Raw genomic sequence first — 10,575 nt, 5'->3', positions numbered from 1 at the left:
AGATTAATATGCCCATGATCGAATAAAATATCGTTTAACACTGTCGGACTCGGAGCTTGTACCTGGCAGAATTTGCAGAGATGTTAAAAATTAACAAGAAAACTAGTGAATTTGATTGATTGCAAATAAAAAGTTAAAGAAATGTGACACGGCTCACTCCTATGAAAAACTAATTTGGCGATTCTGCGCCCTTGCTTCACCCAAATGAACCCCTCTTTCATACATTGCACAGTCGAGATATACGCAGTGCGCACACTTACCCACTGCGCTCAGTTACCCCGAATGACCTTAATGACGAGGTTCAATAGGTTATTTCGCACAGTGTCATGTTACTTGAGCCTTATATTCTAATTTGTCAAGGAACATCGTAAAATACCCACGAAAGCCCATATAATGAGGAAGAAACATCGGTTACAAGACCTCCTAACGCGCGTAAACCCTCCAATCAACCCCAGTTGGGCGTCACGGAAACCGAGCAAAATCGAGGCAAACAATAACAAAAGGATATCGGAAGACGGCTAAAAATTCAAGTACCCATCTCGGTTCCAACCTCATCCCATCCCCGATACGTCTATATCAGCGCGGGACGATCGGGAGAGAAGTTGAAAGAAAAGAAATCCCCATCAGTCGACAATAAAGTTTCCGCAGAACTCAATTCGTCCCCCGAATAAAAGACTAATAAAGACGCATACCGCCACCGGCGATAACCGTGCTTGACGCCGGGGCTCGGCGGCTATTTATTGTGACAACAAGCGCGATTCGAGGACCGTTGCTTATCATAAACGCCCCGGCTTTCAGCGGAGAAACGTCGATTTTTATAAGACTTAACGACTCCCCGTAAGACAAGGAGTAGATAAGGGCTGCAACAAAAGATTTATTAATGCTCGCCGAAACCATAAACGTCTACGGCGAATCGCCGAAATGTATGATCGGATGGGCCAGACGGAATCGATACTGTACGGTTCTGGGCTGCGGATTACTTCACGGAGGAATTATTCGCGAGTATCGGGGAGATTTCCGACAGTTTATGCTCGGGAATAATGCCAGTCGATTAATGATTTAACGTGGATGAGGTGGTGATTAGAGGGGATTAGGAAGACGGCTGTTGATTACTTCGGAACGAAGCTGGCTCATGCTGGATATTCCTCTGATGAATTTTATCAGATTCGGTAATTTCTCAAGGCTCTTCAAAGGTTCCTACGAATATTCGATCAAGATTCATCTTGATTCAAGATGGCGAACATAATAACAATTATGTTATCACAAGTTTTTTATCTCGTATACGAAGATGTGTAGAATGGGGAATACTCCTTCTGACGAAAATGATGTATTTTTATGAAATATCTTTGAAACGTCACATTTTGAAATAACTATTTCAACCGTTTCCCAAAAAAAATTATTTCAAGCACTTAAAAATGAAAAATAAAATTGGGTATTTAAAGTTTGAAGCGTTTTGTGAGAATTGCACAAGCTGGCAACATCTACTGAAATATGCCTTGATAATAAAGGACAACAAATGCATTATCTTGATGAGATAGACAAAGATGGCTGTCTATGAAGTCTGCGACGAACGAGGAAGGTCGTAAAATTTTATGGGATTTTTATGGCCGGTTGCAGTTGAAGCTCGTTAGTAAGTACGCGCCTGTAGATCAACAGCTGTTATTTTATAAACAAGCTGATCGGACATTGTTCTTTTCATTATCTCGTATGCGCTGTTGCCAAATCGTAAACTCCGCACAAAGCGATTTAAATTTTAAAACCCCATATTTGAAGGATGATTTTGAATAGTTTCAGCGGTGAATTTGAAAAAATCATGAATGAAACTCATAATTATTCAGTTTAAACTTCCATATGCAGTGATAACAAAAATTGAAGAGAATTCCCCATTAGAGCGAATAGTACCAAAAGAACCCTGTAGTAGGTACTTGTCAAACTTCTCATTTCAAGGACTCGGTGATCCATAAATTAGGATGACGTACCTACGTTTCAAAGTACTCAGTACCATCCCATAGGAGACGAGTGCATTGACAAGTATACTCCACTCACTTTTATTTTAGCACTCGGTTGGCCATGGAAATTTGACACATTTCACTCTGTATAGTACGAAAATGTGGGGTTATAAAGCTTGTCAAAACATTTTTGGGTTTTAAATCAACGGTATGTTGCCGTTCTACGTGAAAGTTTCTGTTATTACGTATTTTATCGCAATGTCGAATCTCTTCGGAAAATATGTGACGAACATAATTGAAGTTTATACGAACTGATTGAAGGCATACCAAATCCAGTTATTTGCATGGAAAATACAAGAGATCAGTATAATATCATAATATGTACTAGCTTGAGGAGAGTTAATGTTCGTTATCTTCCTTGGCTAAAGTTTGAATACGTTACATCAGTTGTAGATTTCAAAAATATTAACCCGAAGATGAAATGCATAAGATGCAGTGGTTGGAAATGGGTATCTCCCGAAAGAATTAACAGATAATTTCAAGAATGTTAAATTATTCAACAAAAATCATCTTGCATCAATATAAGTAAAAGGAATTAAAGGAAGTTTCAATTCAAGATGAACTTCACCTTTAAACACAAATTTCACATGAATAAACAATTAACAGGACATTTGGCGCGTATTTGTGGCTGTTAATCTTAATACTTAATAATAATTAATAATAATAATTAGGTATTTATTGGTATCTCAAGACATTTACAATGTATAGGACAAATCAAATGAATAATAAAAAAATTAAACTTTTCGAATTAATTCACTCAAACATATAATTCTCAAATGACGCCATTTTTTTAGGTCTCCCAATAGAAGGAAATTCTTTGTCATCAGAAAGATTGTGAATGAAGAGGATGAAGAATTTCTCTCTATTGGGACACCCAAAAAAGTGGTGGCATTTGAGAATTTTTTGTTTGAGTGAATTAATGCGAAAAGTTTACTACAGGATTTTCGATGAATGTCATCGTAGAATAAGTTCCCGAAAATTGATTTTTCTATTTTTCATTTTACTTGTCCTATATATACATTTAAAATGTCTTAGGGTACCAATAAATACCTAATTATTATTGTTATATCAATGTATTAAGATGAACAGCCACAAATACGCGTCAGTTGTCATGTTAATTGTTTACTCATGTGAAATTTTTGTTCAAAGGAGAAGTTCATCTTGACTTGAAACTTTCTTTAATTCCTTTTACTTATATTGATGCAAGATGATTTTTGTTGAAGAGTTTAACATTCTTGTAAGTGTCTGTTAATTCCTTCGGGAGATACCCATTTCCAACCACTGCATCTTATGCGGGTTAATATTTTTGAAATCTACAAATGATGTAAGCCAAAGAAGATAACGAACATTAAGTCTCCTCAAGCTAGTGCATATTATGATATTATACTGATCTCTTGTATTTTTCATGCAAATAACTGGATTCGGTATGCCTTCAATCAGTTTGTATAAACTTCAATTATGTTCGTCACATATTTTCCGAAGAAATTCGACATTGTGATAAAATACGTAATAACAGAAACTATTACGTAGAACGGGCAACATAGCGTTGATGTAAAACCCAAAATTGTTTTGACAAGCGTCATAACCCCACATTTTCTTATCATAAAAAGTGAAATATGTCAAATTTCCATGGCCAACCGAGTGCTAAAATAAAAATGGATGGAGTATAGATACCTGTTGATACTTCGTTAATGCTAACAAGAAACTACAGAAGACCTTCTTTGTCAAAATGATGTAACAAAAATTGATGTTCCAATGGTTTAATAAAAATGAGGAAATATTTTTTTTGTAAATAAATTTAAGGAGTGGCTGGGAACACTACCATCATTTACTTTTGCCAAACCGATGATTGACGAACTAAAAAAAATTCGCTGAATGAACGTGAACAAACAAGAAGAATCGCTTAAAAATGAGCATTCACAGTACACGTGGCCTAGCCCCAGAGAATCCAGAAATTATTCCCTCATTTACCGAATCTGCAATTCATTTCGCTGTTGCCTCTTTGGGAAAGGGAGGAATAGACGAAAGCATTTTCCAAACTCTGCTCAACTAGCAGTCGAATGAACAAAAAGCCGTGGAACGGAAGTGAAATATCACGAATACCCTAGATAATTCTTTTCAGGATCTTTCTCATCTAGACGCGAAAGTCATCGAGTGGAATCAGATGAAAGGCTGCAAAAGTTGAATTTTTATTTTGTGCGCTTCGCATATTCCGCTGAATGTGACGCTTACTCCATTTCGAGAAAAATGCGAAATTCGATGTGCATTCAAAGGCAAAAGCAGCTCGTTAGGTTATATAAACGGGATGAACAATTATAGTTTAATATGGAAAAAACGGAGTGTTCTGACAAAATCATTCCTGGTGAGGGTGTAGGGTCATATATTACGATATAGGTGCTCTGAAATTGCTTTGAACTTCATTCCGGAAACCACAATAAAAAAAGGTGTATAGGGTACAAAAGAATAGGTAGAGATGTCTTTCAGTAATTCATAATTATTTCGGTTTTCAGAATGTCGAAATTCACAATTTGTATTGAGTAGGGATGACCCTCCTTGACGAAAACAAAGGGTGAGTTATGAATGAGGTCTGATTAAGGCTCCTTCATTTCAAAAGAAAAGAAATTCTTGCTGCTTTCAACGATTCAAAAGTACAGGTATTTATTTAGAATTCACCAATTAAAAAGTGTTTCTTTTGACCTCAAGAATATACTGTTAAAATATTTGTACGAGTCAAACACTCACCCTGTATACCTCAGTATAAGCGGATAAATCAAATATGTGAAAAAAATAGTCTACCTAATAGGCTAATCTACCTGATAAGTCGAATTTACATCGAATTCCTCGAAAATTGTTAAACCATTAGAAAGTCCTATTTGTTCATGAAAAGCAAGCAGGTTTTTGAGAAAAATCTGATAATTTGATTGAAGTCATCAATTCCACACGAACGCTGAAATGCTTTCCAGCACGTTTTCAGATTATTGTCGAAAATAACGATGGGTTTATGTATCAATAAATTTTCGATGATGCCTTCACCAATTTGCAATACTACACCGTTGCAAATTGGTGAATGCGCAAGTCAAAAATTAATTGGCGCTTCACAAGTTCACAATAATCGCTCTTATTTTGGATCCATCATTTTTTAATTTTTTGTGTATTAGTTTAACACAAGAAATTGTGTTAAATTCATCGATAAATTTTATTCGTTGGTACAATTTCCAATAAATGAAATTCAATTCCTTCAATTTTCATATTTAACCAAAGGTTAATTTCGTAGAGACTTCGGCTCTATGCGACCAATTCCTAACGTAGGGAACGTACAGCGTCTCACGCTTCATCAAGATAGTAACGACCTCATAATTATCCCCCTTGTTTCAAATACTCCCTATTTATTACCTCATAATACCCCGGGAGAACATTCAATTTGTCAAGGGACAACGTTTTAGATGTCCTCGGTGCATCTTGAAGATGGGAAGATTGGTCTCCACTTAGAATCGCATTAGAACATAGAAAAGTAGGTATCTGCAACGCTCCGAGTTTTGTTTACTCTTCGTTCATGTTATTGAAGGTAAATGTTTCTTAATTTATGGTAGGTACACTCATTTCTACACAATGAGTTTATCATGTTTCACTGTAATCCCAATGTTGATGCTCTCCAATGGGTTATTTTATGTTATTGTGGGTGTTATTAGGTCAGCTGGGTTTTATTCAAGATGAGATTTCTGGTAATTCCCAAATACAGAGTGTGCAAGTACTGATGTCGCATTTCAGACACCGTTTCCTTCGTTTCAAACATACAATTGTCAAGTAGCGCATGTCATATGCCACCAAAATGTCATCATAATTAACGTTTTGATGCAAAATTCATGCCAATATTCATTTCCATATATTACAATCTAATATGAATCTATTTGATATCCAATTGAGGAGAAATTATTCATCGAGAAATGAAGTATATCTTGTAATGTCAAATGAAGACGTTCTCCTTGGTCCAATGTATTACCAGTCTGGCTAAAAATGTCCTGAATTTTGAGGAGAACGAAGAGAACAAAGTTGTTCACCCAATACCGACCGCCGCTTCGACAAGATTTCACTTCCAAGGGTCACTTACCAGAATTGGAGACAATATGGGACGATGCCCAAGTTTTCCCGAACAATGCGAGAAGAAGGAGTATTACATTATGAGCCAAATCGAATTTTCCACACATTTACCTTGTATCACGGAGAGACGTGCGTGAGAGAATGAAAAGGGGGAGGGAAAGAAGCAACTTTCTGAAAGAAATAAATGGAATTTCAACCATATCGAATTCGGTTATTTCCAAATGCAGGGTTTCTTCGCAAAATCGAATCTTTGAAAGCTTAGATGAGCGGCTTTCCACGAGAAACTTCAAGTCAGTCACATATCTGAAATAATTCCTTGATAAAATCTGTTAATTATCAACCCCTTTCCATGTGGAAGTCGAATTTGTCCAAGAACATAAATAGGGGTAAACCTCGGTTGAACAGAATTGTAGGGTAGCATTTGATATAATATATAATACCTTTGTCTACCTGAACATACTATTGTGATAGCGAAACACATGTAGTGAAAAACTTTTCCTTCAAATTTTTCTATAATTCAATGATTTTTTTGAAATGAACCACGAACTTGTGAGAGAAAAATCTAAATTTTTCCATCGTTGAATGGGTCCTTCAAGGTGCTTCTCAAGAGTTGAAGAGGGTCAGAAATTTTGAGATGTTTTTTAACATTTTCATCATTGGAAATCTAAATGATTACTCACTTATCTAAAATATTGTTTGCATATGCCTTCATAAGTTTTACAGTTTCGGGTGAAAATTTATTATTAGTATCTCTAGTACAAAATCTTTTGTTTTCATCGAGAAATATTACTTGCCATTTTTATTTTTTGACTTCATCAATGAAAAATTCTTATCTTGCAGAATATAGGTTTTCTAAGTTAGGAAATTGATAGTGTGAATTCGACAAAGAGACAATCTAGTCAGTCTCCAACCAGAGAATTGTGTTATGGTGTATTTGTTCTATTTTTAATCGTCTTTGTGTAATGATCTTCAAGAGTTTTATGAGTTTGTATATACCAATTTATCTGATCACATTTTGTCAACTTATTCTTTATTTAATCATCTTTGTAGCCAGAGAAAGACGAAATATAGGGCAGAAAAGTTGCTATGAATCCAGAATGTTTTATTCAGTTCCACAGACCAAGATTGGTCTTCATTCTTAAAACTTTTCCAATTGAAAAACAAAGTTCAGCCTGATAACGCCTATGCATACTTCCGATCAAATTGTTGAAGTAGCCTCAATCAGTTTCTCTTCAGAGTTGTGGTGAAGTCCTTGAAGTGTTCGTGGAGGTGGCTGAAGAGAATCCAAGGCTCTTTGTAGCTGATCCAAAGAGATCAATGGGATTGATGTCTGGGAGTCGAGAGGGCCATATAAATGGACGACTCCCGTACGCATTATAGCACAAAAATAAGAAATTTGACCCAATAGCAGCACGACAGTTCAATGACTCGCACTTTATAAGTCTGCGCATTCATGGTATCATTAAGCCCCAACAATTCTGTACGTCCACTGGAACAAATGCATCCCCAAACAGCAACTGTACCACCCCTAAAAGGATGAACTTCCTGAACCGATCTGCGATTTCTGACCAACAGAGGATGGGTCCATACCACAACAAGTAGACTATCCAAAAACCATCGATTCATCTGTGGACAGTACAGATCTCCACTGATCGTTTCGATTCGGATGCCAATGGCCCATTCCAATCGAAGTAGCGTCGTCAAAGTCGCCAAGAATGTAGATTGACGTCTCAAGTCTATGACGACATGTTTCAATCGTAACCAAAACACCAGAAGCGTTTAAAAGCCACTCGACAACTACCCGAAGGCTCTTTAGGGGTAGACGCAGTCAGTTACCGATCTTGTGCAGGAGTGGTAGATCTTGGTCGTCCTCTTCTCGATCTTTCGATAACGATGGAAACTACGGACTCACTAACTTCATTTTCAAATTTTGAATCAGAGTTGAAGAATGCCAAACAATAACTGATCCGAAATTCGTAGAAACTCAAACGACAAGAACATAACTGAAACTAAAAAAAAAACAATTAGATATAATATTTCTCATAAATGAACATTTGGTAGAAAGGAATCGGTCACAAAATCCCAGAACTTCCTCAACTTTTGTGGCGCAGATGGTCCTTCAATTTCCAAAATACTGTGCGATGAAACCATCAAAGTATCGAAGGACTCACCGGCCGTCTTAAAGCTGATTATCCGGAGAAACATCCAATGATAACACCCCCAAATTCCAAAAAGTTCACTTGAACAAAACCAATGCACATAACTCGAATCAAATCGCGGTGGAAGCGCACATACAAGCCAGCGACGTAACAGGTACAGACCGCACGTCTATCGACAGCTAGCAGGAGCGGTCGGGCCGCGTATTTTTCAGACGTCAAACGCCGCCGATCGGGGGTACAATTCCGGAGGTCGAGATTGAGGTTAGGCGATCCTGTCAGCGTCAAGCGAAAGCGCGCTACGTACTGGGGAGGGGACGCTGCGCCCGGGTTCAGCCCCCACCACCCGGACCTCATCTTGCGCAAGGCGGCGGCGGAGGACAACGTTAACCAGCAAAATTATTCAATGAAGATATAATATCGGATGCAAGTACCTCACTCACCCCTTTATGGTTTCAAGGAAAGTTGAGGAAAGTTCTCCCCCATTAAAGATGCGATTTTTTTCATGCCGCCGCCGTAGGAAAAAGCTACGCGGTGGTAAATTTTCGTTAGTTTCACGTTTGAAGGAGTTTGAACAAGTTTTGACGTGCGCTCGCTGTTGAAACGGAGTCGGGAATATTGTCCAACAACCGAGGGATGAGGAGGTGGTAATAAGACGTTTAGCACAGTTTTAACCGCGCTTTGAATTTTTTTAACTGTCTCTTTAATTATTCTCGAGAAGAAGTTATTGCGGGAGCTCGAAAACAATAGGCTATAAAATTGTCGATAAGGTTATATTACTTTATGCAGGGTAAGTTCTTGATATTCAAAAGATCTTCAAAGTTCGTGCAAGCATTCATTCATTGCTGTATCCCGTTACTGAGAATAAGCCTACAAAAAGATTGAAATAAAAAACTCGGTACTCTCAAACCCTAATTTCCTAGGGCTACTTGCGACTGTGTGCCCTCCTGTGACTGAAGAGACCCAGCCGCGATCTACAGATCCTTCCACACATAGCATAGATAGTCACCAATCAGATCTGGCCGCCGCTGTATTCTTCTCGAGTCTCCATTATAACTGTGGACCAAAAACCTCCACTGTGGTCTATCAAACGCTAGTTGTTCCCAGTTATGATTGGCATCAACTAATTTTAAGGATTGATGCAGTATATCCTTAAACCGCTTATACTGGCCTACTGGTTACCGAGCTCCCTCTGTTAATTCGCCATACAGAGCTATTTTGGCAAGTCTTGTGTCTTGCATCCTGAGAATGTGGCCGCTCCATCTGAGTCGGGCTCGTTACTTGAGTCTCAATTGTTGTACAACTCGCGCGCTGCAAGACTTCTGCATTAGAAACTTTGTGAAACCATCTGATGTGCATTAATTGTCTTAGATGACGTTGTTGCGTTTGCTCAAGCTGTTTAATACGTCGCCTGTAGGGCGTCCAGCTTTCGCTTCCGTAAAGAAGCGTTGGGAGGACCACTGCTTTGTAAACAGCTGTCTTGGTCTACGGATTGAGGTCGTGATTTTGAAATACTCTGTCCTTCAGCTTCCAGAATGCCCGTGATGCCGAATTGATACGGTTGACGTTCAAGCACTGTGTATGAATATTATTCATTATTTTTCTTTTCATGGATGGTAATATAGAATTACTAATTCTGCAACGGTATGAGAGAAATTCCTGTTGAAAGTTTGGCAACGTCGTCAATTCATGTGAATGACGGTGACCAATAGACTTGAGGCCTTCATTTTGAGCGTCGCCTTCTTCAGTTATCACCATAGTGACGTGGTCCCACGTTGCCAATCGAAGTGCAAGTACGCAGCAGATATATTATTATTATTATTCGACTTTTCTTGGGTTTCAAGTTACTTTACTTCAGTTATGGTCCACAAGTGCGGAATTCAAGGAAACGACGTATAATGCCATAGACTCTCATGCAATTATTGGATCTGAATGATAAAAGAAAGTTCTCTTACAGCGTTGCCAAGTGAAGGTCCGACATTTTATTCTAGTAGCAAAGCAAAGCTGACATTTGTATAGCAGTCCTTCGCCTCCTTAGCATAATAAGTCTCTAACGTTGAAATGGAGTACACTGTTCTTCATTTTAATGTTTTTTCCTGACCCAATGTGGTCTTGCTCGAGAACCCTCTCGACTCACCTGCAGTCGCTTGACGAATGGTTGTACATTCGTTGACTGTAGGTAGTAGTTAAATCTGGAAGCCTTATGGGGCATTGAGACCTCAGGGAGCACCTAATGGGGTCTAGCAGAAACAGACGAGTGCAGATCCTGTATCACCAGATTACCTGGCGACAGAGTACCTCGCCATTGCTAG

This window comes from Coccinella septempunctata, chromosome 8 (assembly GCF_907165205.1).
Source record: "Coccinella septempunctata chromosome 8, icCocSept1.1, whole genome shotgun sequence".
NCBI classification, from domain to species: domain Eukaryota; kingdom Metazoa; phylum Arthropoda; class Insecta; order Coleoptera; family Coccinellidae; genus Coccinella; species Coccinella septempunctata.
This window is presented reverse-complemented; position numbering follows the sequence as displayed.